Raw genomic sequence first — 17,484 nt, 5'->3', positions numbered from 1 at the left:
AGTAAATCAGTATCATAAAATGATCAGCATAAAAGTTGAAACTTGCAGAGCTCTTGATAGATTGCTGGAGCAGAAGAAGCAAGTTTGAGGGAGAAGAGTAAGAAATATAGATGGGAAAGTTACTGAAGTAGAGAAAGGAAGCTGCAGTCTTCACAGGAGAGAAAGTAAAAACCCTTGGATAAATTTCTGGTTTGATTAGCCTTGTATTAATTTAATCTTCAAAAGTTCTGAATGGCAGGCAACTTTTTATCTATAAGTACAAGTTATAAATGCAAAACAGGTACGTAACTGAGGATATTTTTACACTTTTGTACTTCAGTAAAAAAACTGATAACAATCTAATACTAATTGCATTACTGAATTCAATTCATTGTGTATTGTGAGGAATCTCCTTCACCGTCAATGTCTCACCCAAATCATTGGGTGATGAGGAATATCAATTTTTGAAATTCCCCAAATAGGCACTGCTTGCAAAACGGGATCACAAATGCAATATAGTTATGACAGTAAGTTAGGGCAATAACATAAGGCAATTCATTGAGCTTTCTAACAACAACTAATCCACTACTATGGGGCAAAATTATGCAACTTTCTAACAACAAGTAAGAAAAACATGTTATGGATAAGAGTACTTGGCACGTGTTATTTCCTTATTGATGACTTTCAGGTAAATTCAGGCAAAAGTTACTATATAAAAATGAGTACAAGAAGATGGGGTAGAAAAAAAAAGGAGAAGCTTCATCACTTCTTAAATCCAACATCTGCTTGAGTCTAGAGTCTTGATCCATTGGTGATGTGTTGACAAAGGTAAAAGTGCACTCTGCTTTATACAGTCTAGCTGGTTTGAGACGACCCACAAGGCGGGAACTCCCTTGCATCTGCATAGTTAAACATACTAGAAGATTTGGGAGTTTTCAGCAAGGAACTCTAGAGATTGTTCATGGTCTCTTGTGATTGTGCAATCTCCCCTCATCCTCCTCTGCTTGTCAGTCAGTTATATGCGCAGTATTGAATAAATACTTAACAAAGACAAAGTTAGGAAACTGCTAAGTCTGCAAAGTACCAGAGGACTAGGAATTTTGGTCTCTGTCAATCAAAAATCAGAGTTCTTTTCCTAATAACTTAGATATATATCAAATCACAGAATCATAGAATTACAGAATCATAGGATCATAGATGATCTTGAGTTGGAAGGGACATTAAAAATCATCTAATTCCAACCCTACTGCCATGGGCAGTGACAACTTCCACTAGATCAAGTTGCTGAAAACCTCATCCAACCTGGCCCTGAACACTTCTAGGGATGGAGTGTCCACAGCTCCTTTGAAGGATGTGTTCCAGGTGATATAGGCAGGTTTACTCAGCAATAGGGATTAGTATATTATAGACTGGTTTGTTTAGCAACAGTGATCAGTATATTATTTTAAGGACCAATATATTAGTTGACCAAAAGGAATCACTGAGTGCTAATTCTAAAACTTTCTATTTCAGCTTTGCTTGGTGGATGAACAGCCTTGTTTTCTCTTAATTCTGCTTCATAAGAAGCACTGGAATCATAATAAGCTACTTTTATCTTTTGCACCCACTGGGTGCAAGGACATCTTGCATTTCACATATACTGTTTTGGAAGTTGCTCATTATGGAGTAACAAGCAATGGATATTTGCCAAAATGGGGAAAAACAGCTAAAGGTCATCCAAAATTCTCAGTGATTAAGCTGATGGTGGAAAAATGGGGATAAATTAAGTGGGCATATAACCACCCTAAATGCAACTGCGCATGCCCAGAGGGACATTAGCATAACATTTATTTGTCAGATCTCCCAGTATGTATTGTGAGGAATAAAGGAAGGCCACTTTCTAACACCACATTGGAGTTAGAGAGTTTTCTTCCTGGATTTCTGATAACACAGGGCCTCCTCACTCTACGAGTAAATATAATCTTTTTAATGTCTAATATAAATCTACTCGCTCTTAGTTTAAGATTGTTACTTATAGTTCTATCCCTCTCCAGTGTGACTCTGGATGATTCACTTTATCTCCTTGTGCTTTACTTTCCCTCCCTATCACATCTTCTGTAAAGTGGTTTAGGATGTTGTGATAGAAAGAGTAACCCAGCATTTCTACAAGACTTGAGATCCACTTCAGTGTTTGAAATAGAGTTGGGATATTTTTATTTCTGTGTTATTGTAAAATGAAGACTTGATTGAATCACTTATTTACCTGAGGCTTACTTGACTGACTTTCATATACTGAATTTTGTGAAATCTGGAGGAAGGGCAGAAAGGTCGGCATTGATTGATTGATCCTTTGTTGGTTTCGTTTAATTATATTTTTTATTGTTTTGTGTTTTTTGTGTTTACTATTATGCTGTCTCTATTTTTCTTTTGCTGTATGAATCCCTTTAGTAGCTCAAGCTATTTATTTTTGGATGGGACTTCTTTTCAATCTTGAGGCTCCAGAATGGCCAGCATTCGGATGCAGTGCTGTAAGATGCAGTACTGAAGATTCAATATAATTTAGTCAGACTGAAATCTGGCAACAGATGGCAAAGAAAACATTTAAATATGCAACAAGGATACAATTTTCTGTTATGCTATAGTAAAGGACAAAACACAATATGGAAGAATAGTCATGCCTCTTGCCAACCTCAAATCTGAGAGAAATGAAGAAGCTTGACAGAACCTACTAACGGCAACTTTAGAATTGCTTAAATTAATTCAGCATTTCTATTCCAAGTTACAGAGTGTAACTTCATGCTAGTTTTGACTACTGAACATACAAAATGGTAGAAAAAAGTAGAAAAATTTTGCACGAACTCTGTGACGCTTCAAAACACAAGTTTGTATTTATATTGCCTTTGTGTGAAAGATTCTCTTTAATTCTGAATGCTTGAAGTAAATTATTTATTTGTCTCAATGCTTTATCTACATATTACTTCATCCTCACTCTCTCACAAGTTCTTTAGTTCCAATTTTTTATTTCACTTGCACAGCTAAATTGCCTTTTCCATTTGATTTGCTATCTCAAACTTTGCTATAGCAAGGTGTAGGACCTCAGATTGACTGCCATTAACTTCTATTTAATTTCTCATCCTCTTGCGTTCTAGGGAACTGTAAATCATTCAGTTTTTCATTCCTTTTAAGCTCTTTGTTTATTCCCTGTATCGTTCTTAAACTGTTAAGTCCTTATTTAGATTTACATTCTCACCGTTTTCTTTTCCTTTTATTTGTATACACAGCTCCTAATAGTTTTGATCCTTTTACTTGATGAAAATTGCAGCTTTTTTCATGTGCAGGCCCTTGAGTTCTTTAGTTCACTTGACTTTACTAACGATTCCTTCTGTTCATCAAAGTTTTCCACAGTTCCCTCCTTTTTTTCCCCTGTAGCTCAATTTGTCATCACTGCTGAATAAGCCCTGCTCTCTTTTCTGTATTTCTTCTGCTTTTTAAAAACTTTTTACTATATGTCCTTGAGTTTCTCAAAGTGTTATTTTCTTCATGACTGATAGTAGTGTAAAGAGAGAACAAAAAGGGGTCAGTTGTCCTTTGGAAAACTTTTCAAGGAGAGCACAGAGGAGTTCTATTTTCAGATGCTTTTTTTTTTTTTTTTTCCTTTGGGTATCTTTGAAGACAGAAACCCTTTAGCTAAAGTTATGGGATAAAGACAGAAGATTTTTCTGTTGCAGTATACTGGGGTTTTTGTTTGTTTTTCTTTGCTTTTTTTTTTTTTTTTTTTTTTTTTTTTCCTGGTTGCACGTCTTCCCAAAGATTAATTTTGTATTCCAGCCTCTTTGATTTCACACATCATGTAGACACTGCCTGTACTACATGTTCAGCAATGGAAGAAGCTACAAATTGAAGCCTATTCTCCTAAACATGTATCTTGATAAAGTTAGAGTTTTCACTTCAGATTTCACTGAAAAATAATTGGAAAATAATTCAGAATATAAACACATGCTTGTGTTTATAGGGGTTGCATCCTCTCCTCCTTCCCCCCTTGCAATAAATAAATAAATAAATAAATAATTTAGTAAAGTGCACATTAATTATTGTATGAGAACCAGACCTTGTGATGATCTTGCAGGACTCAATTTTATCTCCTTTGGCAAGCCAGACTCCTAGAAAGGAAAGTCTATTACTTCTCTAGCTGATTGACTCTCTCTGGAGTATTGACACAAATAATTTACTATCTTTTGTATTGCCCATTCTCAGGCACCATTTTATATCTTCTTAGCAAAGAAAAAGAAAAACACCTGGCTAAATCATTTGAACAAATCAGCAGTCATGCCAAGAGCTACACTGAAATTTATGATTTCTGTGTATACCTAGATGATAGATGCTTGTTGCCGTCACAGATTCCAAAGGTATTGTCATGTCTCAGATGAATATGTACTTATCTTGTCTCTAAATGTGTATGTTGTGAACTGAGTAGTTTCTGAAGAAACTGCTGTTTTCTCAATTCTAGCCTTTTTATTCATATTAAAGCTTAATGGCACTGGATTTACAGCTCTTATGCTGAAAGATCTTTTTATTTTTTATGACTGTATGTGTGAATAAATAATTTTAAGTTATTTTTCATAGTTTTTTCTTACTTCATGAACATGCAGTATGAGCCTAGTTATGATCGAAGACAAGGGCAGTACTTTTTCAAAATGGTCTAAAGCTGCCACCTTCTGGTTGTCTCCACTGTTTTCTATAAGAATCCTGAGAAGGGCTATGTTTGCTCTTTATTCATTGCCTGGGAAAACTTACTGTCAGTGCAATTAGTTTGAAGAGTGAAATGCACACAGAAATAAAGCAGGCTTGTAACTTGTATTGTTAGAAGGAGAAAAAAATAATTCAAAATCTCTTTGGTGCTAAAAATCACAAGATCTATCCTAGAATAACAGATTCTGAATCTGTTTTTCTGTTAGTATACATTCTTTTTCTCTCTTTGAAAGTATTACTAGCACCCCATTTTTTTCTGTTCTCAGTGTGATGTTCTTTCAATCATCTTAGACCATTATTTTTTCCCTACAATTACTAGGTTATGTTGGGATCTGTATTTCTAGGGCTTTGTCTTCAGGTTTACACAAATAGTAAATGATAGAAAACCTTCTAATTTCCACAGTGATATCAGAACTGGCAAGCAAAGAAAAAAAAGTACCTTCAAAGAAGTTCAGAATTGTCAGAAATTTTTGTAATGAACAGCCACAGAGAACTGGGGTACTCCTTGTATTTGAGAGTTCTATTGCTCTTTTCTGGAGAGATAAAGCAGAAACCCTAAAAGCACTAGAATTTTCTTGCATACTGTTGGGATGACAACATGGAAAAGTCATTAATCAGAGTCTTTTGGCTTTAGGGTAAGAGCTATTGTTGTATCAACCTCGTTAATGGAGTTACCCTGCAGTATAAAACAGAAGTCCTGTCCTCGCAGGTACATACTCAGAGGTACATACTGAAAGGCCTTGGGCTAGTCATATCATCTTCCATACAATGATTATCCAGGTTATTATCTAACCGATTTAAGTGTGGTTTGTTCCTTTTTTTTTCCCTCAGACTTTGGAAAGACTGCTGCATTTTGACTTTTAGTTACCAAGACAGTAATACTGAGAGAGTTTAAAAAATAAAGAATAATAATGTATACAGCAAACAAGCATAAGCTACGTGAAATTAGCTACTTTCTGCATTGTGTATTCTGCTGAATCTCACAAAGCTTTATGATAATTTGCTGCAAAGTTGAAAGAACAAAAGAAAAGATAGATTACACATTACTCATCTTCAACTGATTTGACAAAATTCTAAAGGAGAAAAAAATGAATATTAATCATATTTTTCAGAAACTTAATGTTTTTGCCAGAAAGCCTTGAGGCTTTCTTAAAGTTACATGCCTTAAGGGTGAGAAAGTAACACCCATCATATTTTTCACTTTAAGTACACATCTGCTCCATTTAGGGAAATATCTTTTTCGTGACAGAAGTTTATTAATTTATAGTAGTGTAATTCATTTGAAATTTTTAATAATAATACAATAATAATTATTATTTTTTTGATGCAACCTATGGTTTTCTATTTAAATGAGAGAGTTATTTTGTAGACATTTCTGTCTCTTCAAGAGCATTGAGTATTAAGGTGGAACAGAAAAATCTATAGATTTTAAATATCTATAAAACAGAAATGTCTGATTCTCTGTTTTTTTGTTGTTGTTTTTTTTTTTTTTTTTTTTTCATTTGTTAGAGCTTAGTTTATTTCCTAAAAAATATTACATGAAAGTCATCAAAAGATGTAGGTACTACCCTGTGATGATGTACTATGAAAATACACATTCCGTTTATTTTACATGATTTTTCTCTCAAGAAAAGAAACTGAATAATCTACTATTGAACACTGGCTATCTCTAAACACATATAAGCAAACGATAAACACCTAAAGAAAATTACTCTTTCTTTCACAATATCCAATAATACATGGAAGCCTACTGGGAGGCTAATGTTGCTAACTGAATGTTTTGACTGTGAAACGTAAGTCACATTTCACAATATGAAAATGTATTCTGTCATTCACAGAGAGATGGTAAACACTGAAAACTCCTGTAGCAATTATACCTGCCTCCTATAAAAATAGAAGGCAATGCAACAGAAAATACACAAAAGCATAAAATCTCCCATATTTCAAATGACTTTCAATTAATTTTCTAATGTAGGATAAATTTTAATCTTCACTTACTACTGTTTCTCAGCATCTGTAAGCAACAACAAGGCATATCCAGGCATGGAATATATAATGCCTGAATGCATGGTATGCTAATAGGTCTGATATGTCTGATGTTTTTCTTTCCTTCCTGTTTATGATAAGATAATGCTACAAGAGATTTTAAAAGTAAGCTTGTCACCATAATTAAGCCAGATAAATAAATAGCATAAGTTCTAATGTTAGTAAAATAAAATGAAAGATATCTAGTTTTGTGGAGAACTGATTTCCATTGATTTATCTAGCAACAACTAGTTTAGATTTGTCACTAAATTTAAGTAGGTAAGTTTAGATTCAAGACAGAATATTTGTACATCAGAGTCCAGACTAGAGTTCTGTATCCATGTTTTCTATAAATAAAGTAAAATAGCATTTAAAAATTAACAGGTAGAAGGTTTCCCATTATCCAATTATTTGAATGTGTTTGTTGGTGGTGTTTTTTTCCTAATGGCAAAACATTTTCCAGTTTTCTGATTCCTATGGATAGGAGTGCAACAATTATCCAAAGACTGTATATAAGACCTTTGGGAGAATATAGCAAAGAGCAGACTGGACATCTCTAGCTTAACTTTCTGTTGATATGGCTTGCCTAGCAGAGACGTAATCTAAAGAGGAGTATTATTTAAGTTCATCAAAATCATCAAAAATTATTTATAAATTGCCCATAGGAAGGATACAAAATTGGTGAAGGGTCTAGAGGTGAGACTTATGAGGAGCAGCTAGAGTCCCTGGGTTTGTTCAGCCCAGAGAACTGAAGATTGAGAAGTGATCTCATAACAGCCTTACAGCAGAGGGGCAGTACTGAGCTCTGCTCTCTGGTGATAGCAAGAGAACACAAGGGAATGGCATGAAGTTGTACCAGGCGATGTTCAGATTGGAAAAAGTTCTTCATCAATAGGGTGAAAAGAGGGCACTAAAAGAGCCTCTTTGGGGAAACTGTGATGGCACACATCTTTTGGGAGTTCAAGAATCATCTGGACAATGCTCTTGAATGTATGGTCTGATTTTCAGGTGATTCTATGTGGATCCAGAAGTTGGACAACATGATGCTTGTGGGTTCCATCCAACTGGGGTTATTCTATGATTCTGTGATAAATTCACTTGCATTTATCACAATGGAAGACTGCTGGATATTCATCGAATTTGGCCATGTTTATTGACATTCTTCCTCTTTTAGATACTCAAAACAACGCCCAGTACCAAGATGAGATTTGACTAGCTCTGAGCAGAAGAAGAAGCTGCTGCCCTTCCCTGGCTATCAGGACTGGGGTTTTGCTATGTACTGAGGTTTCCTCAGAGCCTTCTCTTCTCCAGGCTTACCAATCCCAGCTTCTTCAGACTGTCTTTGTAGGAGAGGTGCTCTAGCCTTCTGATCATCTTTGTGGCCCTATTCTAAATGAGGTCTAGCCATTTTGTATTTTTTATTTCTTTTTACTGGAGTCTTCCCACTTCAATGCAGTATTCCAAACAGGGCCTCAGAAGGACAGAGTAGAGGGGGATAATAATTTTCCACGCCCTGCTGGCCACCTCTGAATACAGCCCTGGAAAATTTTGGCTTTCTGGGCTGCAAGCACAAATACACACAATGTTCAGTTAGGTTTGGTCTAACTGAAGGACGATATCTAAAAGAGGAAGTCTGGCAATGGTGAACTCTTTGGCAAGAGTTAAAGAGGACAAATGAGCTGTAAAACTTGAAGGGAAAATGATCTGCAAATGCTCTCCAGAGGATGGATACCAGTGTTTCTACTAAATTCATACCTCTCAGCCAGGTCCACTTAGGAAAATATGCTATCTGTTCTTTGCCTTCTGGTAAGGAATTCCATCGCTTTGTTTTATGGAAGATTACCTTTTAGAAAGGAGGATCCAGGGATTACAGGCCTGTCAGCTTGACCTTGATATTGCAGAAGATCATGGAGCAGATCATCTCAAGTGCAACAGGGAGATCAGACCTAGCAACATGAATTCATGAAAGATGGGTCCTACCTGATCAACTTGATCTCCTTCTGTGACCAAGTGATTCACTTAGTGGATGAGGGAAATGCTGTAGATGCAGTCTATCTAGATTGTAGTAAAGCCTTTGTCACTGTGTTCAACAGTGTTTCCTGAAGAAGCTAGCAGCCCAAAGCTTGAATACACATGTACTCTTTGCTGGGTAGAAAACCAGCTGAATAGCAAGGGCCAAAGAGCAGTAGTAAATGAGGTTAAATCCATCACTGGTCATGAGTGGTGTTCTCTAGGGTGGTATTGGGGACCATCCTGTTTAATGTCTCTATTGAAGATCTGGACAAGAGTATTGAGGAATCCTCAATAAATTTGCAGATGACACTAAGATGGGAGAAAATGTTGATCTACTTGAGGGAAGAAAAACCCTATAGAGGGGTCTGGATCACTGGACTGAGGCCAACTACATGAGTTTCAACAAGACTAAGCTCTGGATGTTGGCTCCTGTCAGTACAACCCCCTCCATCACTACTTGGGGCAGAGTGGATGGAAAGTGTGGTGGACAACATTCTGAGAGTGTTAGCTGACTACTGAACATAAGCCAGCAGTGTGCCCAGTCACAGTGGTAGGCCAATGGTAGGCTGGCTTGTATAAGAAATTAGATAGTCAGGAGGATCAGGGAGGTGATCGTCCCTCTGCACAAAGTGCTGATGAAGCTGCACCATGTGTACTGATTTCAGTTTTGGGTGCCTCACTGCAAGAAAGACATTGAGGCCCTGGATTATGTCCAAAGAAGAGCAATGAAGCTGGTGAAGGGTCTGGAGCACAAGTCTTATGAGGAGCAGCTGAGAAAACTGGGATTGTTTAGTCTGAAGAAGAGAGCTGGGGAGATCTTATTGCTCTCTACAGTTACCTGAAAGGAGGTTGTAGCAAGGTGAGGATTGGTCTCTTGGTTGGATATTAGGAAAATTTTCTTCTCAGAAAGAGTCATGCACTGGAACAGGTTGCCCTGGGAGGCGGTAGAATCACCATCCCTGATGTTTTCAAGAAAAGGATAGATGTAACACTGCATGATATGGTTTAGTGAGCGTGGTGGTGGTGGGTCAATGGTTGGACTAGATGATCATAGTAGTAGTCTTTTCCAACTTTAATGATTCTATGATTCTGTAACAAAACAGTGCTATGCAAGATAGAAGCTCTTCTAAGAAAAGGAAATAAATACAAACTTGCAGATTTATTGTTGATTTTTATTCTTGTTCTAAACAGCTGAATGTACAAGAAGAACATGATCCTGCCCAACAGACAGACTCTGAGATAGTGCTATTCCTGTATACTAACTTCTGGCCATTGTTGCATCTGCTTTTTTTATGCTGCTCTTTCCTGTGAGAGTGGCCTGCCTGCTTTGTTTCTCATCCAGCAACTTGTATGTAACTATATACTCTTCCTGTGAAAACTTCTCACAGAGCAGTTAGATTCAGTGAGCATAAGAAAAAGAATTATGACAACTTTATTAAGGGCATTTTAGACATTTAGGGTCAATTGGTTGGTTTACTTTAAGGTGTCATAGTCAGTATTTTGTCACCCAAACAGAATTGCTAATGGCAAAACCTGAACAGTTTGAAATTGTCTGCACTACGTAGCAGTACAGATGTAGAGTATGACTCAATAAAAAATGAAACTCTTCAATAGAAGCAGGAATAACACATTTACTTTGGCAAAAATAAACCATGGATGAATTTCAGGTAGAAAAACAGCAATTGTGTGTTGAGTTTTCAAGGCTAATGGGTTTACTTCATGGCTATTTATTTAAGTCATAAATTCCTTCCACACAGATCAAATAGAATCTTGATATAAGGAGGAGAAAGAGAAGGAAAAAGGAAAAAACATATTTTATTACTAGATCACATCATATTGCATGCTGTACTGTGACAAGAGATAAAGAATAAACTAGACTACTTAGTAAAAAAAGTAATAACTGGAAAATATTTTTTAATAATTGTAAGATACAGAAATAACATTGTACCTTAAACATTACACCAACTGATAAAATTTAGTTTCTTTTAATTTTTCATCAATGAGACATACCCTGTCTTGGGTCTCAAATTGCAGATTCTTCTTCAAACTCTCATTTTGCAGAAGAAGTCTTTTAACTGTGATTGTGATTGAATGCTGGCAGTGGCAACCAAATCTTCAGCCCCCAAGATATGCAAACTGAACCTGTGGTGGGACCATGTTACTTCCAGGCAAGACAATGAGCCCCAGCCATAATGTAGATGGCGGTACTGCAGTACACATCATCTGTATGTGGCAGGTTCATTTAACCTTTTTTATTTTCTACATTTCATGTGTTATTTGTCAAAATTTCACATTAGTAAGAACTCTGATCAAGATTTTAACTTTTCATGGCTGTGTAACAGAGAAAATAAATAAATAAAGAGGCCATTATCAGCCCACGCATACCTCTTATCTATGGCATTTATGCAGAAAAAAATGTTTTTTCTTCCAGATCCTGGATTACTGTATGCATTACAAGAAGAATTACTATGAAAGGTTGAAGTATAATTTGTACCATTCACACTTCTACATGATTCTTTTTTATTATGTTCTTGCAGTATTTTTAGCGACTTTCCTGTCTATGATACATACTTTATCAAGACTATATGTAACATCAAAAAACATCAGCTAAATCACCACCCTGCAAAAAATGCAAGACAGTCTATCTTCTTATAAAATCTCTCTTGGGAGCTCATGCTTCTTTTCCTTCAAGTCTCCTATAAGTGAATGGAAAATGAAACATCATCCACACTCCTCAGTATTTTTCCTCTAAAATTCTATTTTGTTAATATATTTGTCTTGTGATAGTGAGGTAGAACTCATCTATTCATCAATGCTCAAACTTTTTCTATAAGGTAAGGAAAAAGGCCTACTGTAAAGAAGTTAGCTGAACCAATAGACTATATTTCTTCCATTTCATTATGCATATATATTGATGAAACAGTTTTTCTTCTCTCCTTCCTCCTTCTCACACATATAACGGGAGTTCTCCAACTTTACCTGAACGATAAATCTCCGAATAAGTAGAATATTACTGTTTTGCACAGAGGAGTATCAGAATTGGATGGTAAAAAGAATGGAAAAATATTAATAAATTGCAGAAATAGATGATTTCCTGAGTTCCTAGTGTGCATAAGAAAACTTCTTGAGAGTTAAAGACAGAGTGTCAGAATAAGATTAAAAAAAAAGAAGAAGAAGAAGAAGAAGACAGCTATGGATAATTTCTGAACTGCAAATTCTAAAATACTGAAGAAATATTTGTGCACCTTAGGGGAGTGTGATGGAAACACAGAAGACACTATCTTGTTATGAGTAATTGCAGAGGGGAAAAAAAGAAAACAATCAGACTGCCCCAATACTACCAGTAACTAGGATTTGAACTTTTCCTTCTCATTTACACTTTGATTGTGCTTATCTTCTACCTTCTATTTTCAATAATCATTACAAACAGAAATGAATTTGATCAAAAGTATCTTGCATAAGGGCTCAATATTACTGGAAGGCAGAGGGTGGCATAACACAATATTTCACATCCAAATGAAGAATAAGACATTGAGACTGAGGAAAAAAATGAAGGTTCAGAGAGAGAGAAAGAAAGAAAGTAAAGAGAGAGAGAAAATGTGAAGAAATATGAATCTACAGGGACTAGGAAAAAGAGAATGCAGAGAAAGTCATCCTCCCCAACATGAGATGGAATTAAATGGTCATAGATAAAACAGGTCATAAGACAAAGTTATTTAACATTTTACAGTTGTGTAATATTTGTACAAAATACAAGATGTACTACAAAGAGGACTATCTGCACTTTCTTTCTTACCTTGATTCGACTGAAGACATGGAAAATATTGAAATCCTTGGCAATAACACAGCTGTGTTTTTCCAAGCCTAAGACAGAACTTTCTGAGCTATTTCAGGCACTGTTGAGAAGTATTAGACAAAAGTACTAAAAAAATAGAGAAGCTTTATACTTTCTGAAAAAATGAACAGAATGGGAAAAAAAAAGTAAAAATTAAAATAAAAACAAAGACACTGTGGTGAAAAAAAGGACCATACCCTGAAGAAGCAAACCACATTTAGTTGACATGAGTTCCTGTGTTTGGTGTTTCTAGTTGATTACTCTTAAGATTTCACAGGCACCTAGTCAATATAAAACACTAAGCAAAAACATTTAGGTGAATATTGGCTTCCTGATCCATTTGACCTCCAAAGTTTGTGTTACTATTTGCAGTTAAATTTACAGTTATGAAAAAGCTATAATTGCTATTAAAAACAAACAAACAAACAAACAAACTGTTGTTGCAGTAGTAACAATAATCAAATGCCCTGGGTGACCAAGAATCCCAAAGGGATCCTGGGGTGCATTAAAAGGACTGTGGCCAGTATGTCAAGAGAGATGATTCTCCCTCTCTATTTTGTGCTGGTCAGGCCTCACCTGGAGTACTGTGTCCAGTTCTGGGCTCCCTGTTAGAAAAAAGGCAGGGATCTCCTGGAGAAGTGGTGTACCACCTCCAGCGGAGGGCCACAAAGGTGATAAAGGGTCTAAGAGGAAAGGTAAGCCAAGTGGGTCTGTTCAGCTTCGAGAAAAGAAGATTGAGAGGTGATTTTATTAATGTTTATAAGGATCTTAAGTGTGGGAGTCAAAATGACATTGCCAAACTCTTTTCAGCAGTCTGTGCACAGGACAAGGGGAAACTGCCATAAACTGAAGCATAAGAAGTTCTGCACGAATATGCAAAGGAATTTCTTCATGGTGAGGATGACAGAGAACTGGAACAGGCCGCCCAGAGAGGTGGTGGATTCTCCTCCTCTGGAGAGGAAATTCAAGACCTGCCTAGACTTGCATACCTGCATAGCCTGCTGCAGGGGGCCTCCCTTATAGGGTGGTTGTACTTGATCTCAAGAGGTCCCTTCCAGCCCCTACAATTCTGTGAAATATTGTATCCTGGAGGTATGAAATGAATGGTATGAGAACTATGAGTGCTGAGCGGATATATCCTTGTGTTTCGCGCTGAAAGTTATTTATTCCTAAAGGCTCCAATTAATAGGAAACTAATACTTCCCTCTACTTGTGTCTTAACATGTATGTCTGCAGCATAGAAGGTAGGCATGGTTTATCCCTTACTTTTCAACTTGGCTTCTACTTTGTTTTTGCATAGTCAGTTTATCAAAGGTAACTCTGATGACAGTAAGTGTATTCTTTGACAGCTGATAGTATTCTTTTATAAGAGATTACATGCACATATATGCTACAAAAATAATGCCACCTATTTTACTGCATTGGCCCAAGATGTTAAAGGAAGATGCTGCTCATGTGGCAGTAGAAGTTGGGCCTTCCCGCCAGTATTCCATTAGATGTTGTCGCCATGTCTCGCTCCAATTTCTAGGAGGGAGATGAGGTTCTTTTAATATCTGTATACCCAGCGTGAGATTAAGAAGCAATGGTTCATAGCTGCAGCTCATCTCTCTCTCCTTGCCCCTGCCCCCAGACAAAGGATTTCACAACTCTTGCTCAGGACTTGCCCATCAAAGTTCTCCAGGCAAAGGATTTTTCAACCCCTGCCCAGGACTTGCCTGGACTTGAACAAGGCCATCTGTATCCCCAGCAAGCTTTGAGACACTGATGTTAACAGAATAATATCTTGCACGCCATGTGACAGATGGCAGCAATATTTCAGACTTTTAAAAATGAATTTAATTTAGTTCTGTAGATGTAGGTCATATAAAGTGCATTAGATATCTGGCCATTTATAAGGAAGTTACCTGTTAATCTTGTTGTACTTAGTATGAAAGCAAAAAGAAAAGAATTTACAAAGTCCAGCATAGTCTGGAAAAATGTTAAAAAGCCAGTAGAGTTACAGGCATTCACCATTTCCATCACCAGTTGTCCGCCTCAGTTCTCTTATCAGATGGATGCCTTTTCTCTTCAAACATGCATTTAGAGCAGGTAGAGCTGTTGCCAGTTTTAAAATACATATTTTTTTAAAGTTTTTTTCTATTTGTGCAAATCATATTACATTCATTACAATATCACAACCTTTCCATCTTTATATCATCGTAATTAAAAAACAGTAATTTCATTCCTGGTATAGGAAGCATACTGGTTTTGGGTGTAGTATAAGTATGATGTCATGTAATCGGATGATGCACCATGTGTGGCAAAGACATTATCTATGCAACAGAACAGAACTTTGACTATGGCATGCTTTTGCATTTGTACAGTACATAAAACAGTAAGTACAATCATTAATAATGTTCTTGACTAGTGTGATCCACTCAAAAATTTATAGTTTCTATTTCTCCTAAAAAATCAGAAAAACAATTTAATGGCAAACAAGAACATGCTTCAACATTTTGTTATCAGATTTATTTTGATAAACTAGCTCATGAGCCTATGCAAGAAAGATATATTTTGAATTGACCTGTAGAATTTAATTTATGTGCCAGACATACAGTCTAAAGTGCCAAGTAAAACTGAGCAGAGAGATACAAAAATGGAAAAAAGAGGAATTAATATGAACATGAATTGCAGTAGGCCAAATACATAATGTCACGTAAAACTCTCCTTTGGAATCTAAATGTCACAAACATTCACTTGACATATGAGAGAACATGCCTTGCTACCCTCAGAACACAATAAAGGATGAAAATGAATGTCATTGAAGGGCAAAATAGTCCAAGAAAAATCTATGTTTTCCTTAAAGATAACCAGAAGGACCTAAAATAATACACTTTATAATGATAGACATCTTTTCTTCATGAAAATGCATAATGAATCCTAAAAACAACAAAAACAAATATAACATTTAATAGTTCTTGAATCTGTGGTACATCACCCATCTTCAAATCTGTACAGTGTGGAATAAGTTATCTAGAATTATTTTAGCACTCTGTCAGTAGGTAGTCAGCTGAGCTTCATTATTCCCTTCATGGAGATGGTGTTTTATTAGTTCCCACCTATAAATTTTCTTAAAGACTTGTAGCAAAAACATGTCATAGAAGTAGAAATTATTATTTTAAAATGAGTTATAAGTTCATGTACCATGGGAGTTTGTCCCATATAATTTTTATCATCTGTATGATTTCTTATTACTGTGAAGCCCCAGCATAATTTATAGTTGACATGCTCATCCATATCTCATTAAGTAAATAAATAGATGCTATATTCAGTGTTATGCTGAGTTACATTTTATTTCATACTATAGCATTTTCTTTGATTCTCTGACTTTCTATACAGAGAGGCTGTAAAAGAAAAAAAACCACAATATTCTTTTACTCAGGATTTTTATTAGACAGTTTACAATTACAGTGTACACATATAATAATAAATATTTTCACAATGTTTCACAACATTTTTCAGCAGAATCATTTTTAGGCCTTCCTACTTGTAAGAATGTGACGGATCATTTCCCAAGATTTATTGTGCATTTTCCTAAATAGAACTATCACATTTATTTGAAGAATTTGTGTGTTTTGTCTTTAGTAGCATATTACACTTTAGTTGTGATAACATACAGTCAACCAGTTCTATCCAGCTAAAAGATAATGCATGTTTTTGTTGTAAGCGACAAAAGTAAAGTTGTTCTCGATGACTTTTGTCCCTTACAGATATCCTGTGGCTTTTTTCCTCTCTGATCAGGTATAAAGGGATTATTTTGCCAGGCCTCTTTTCATCCCAGCATACTCCTGTGATCCTCCTACTCTCTTGTTGTCCCTGTTATTAATCAAAGTGCCTTGCTGTTTAGAATAAGTCCATATAATGGGATGAACATTTAACCATACTCAGGTAGACATTTCAGAACTATGTGAGGACTTGTACTGTCATGAGGTCTGCACAAGCCAGCTGTCACTTTTAATGTGGGTGGAGAGTACTCACACATAAAAAAAAATCAAACCAGACCTCCTAATACTTCATTCACTTATAATTTTATCATTCACCTCTTGAACTGCTTCTGGTACACCAATATTTACTATATAAACACTGCCATGGCAGGAAGATTGTAATCTTTAAAATCCCTTTCAACCTAAGCCTTTCTATGAGTCTATTATGTTAACATCAATTTTCTTTCTTAAGTATTTTTAATAAGGACTGTGATTGGTCAATTACTGCCTTACAAATTGTTCCAGAACAACTACAAGAAGGAATAGAATTGAAGAATTCAGAATTAAGAAGTTTTTAAAATATATACATTTCTGTTTTGTTTTAAAAAATATGAGAAAGAAAATTCTAAAGCTGGCTGTTGATGTTCATTTGTCAAATATATGTAGGTCACTTTGAACGTAATACCTCCTATTTATTTCCATAGAAAATACAAGACATGCAAAAAGTACAATAGCAATGTTTGATAGAGCAAATTTTCATCTACAAAACACTGTTTTTCGACACTCATCACTATTAGTGAGTTTTTGCAGATGAGCTGATTGAAACATTCTTCATTTCCTGACATGACAGCTGACCATGAATGTCTGGAACATAGCTGGTCTTTCACATCACTATTGCAACTGCTGAAATACAGCATCTACTTCCTCACTGTGCTCACATCCGCTATTTGGTCTCTATTTGTTCCATATGGAGTAATTCTATGAGAAAGCGTTACTTTATATGCAGTTCCATGTCAGACACCATTTTGTGAGACTGTCCCTCTGCTGCATCCATCATGCAGCAACAAAATGTAAGGGAATACTGGGGGAAGGTTGAGTCTCTTCTGCCATGTGACCAACATCTGTCACTGACATTGTGGGCCAACATGAAATCTAGGAGGC

Source organism: Tetrao urogallus (assembly GCF_951394365.1).
Source record: "Tetrao urogallus genome assembly, chromosome: Z".
Taxonomy (NCBI): domain Eukaryota; kingdom Metazoa; phylum Chordata; class Aves; order Galliformes; family Phasianidae; genus Tetrao; species Tetrao urogallus.
This window is presented reverse-complemented; position numbering follows the sequence as displayed.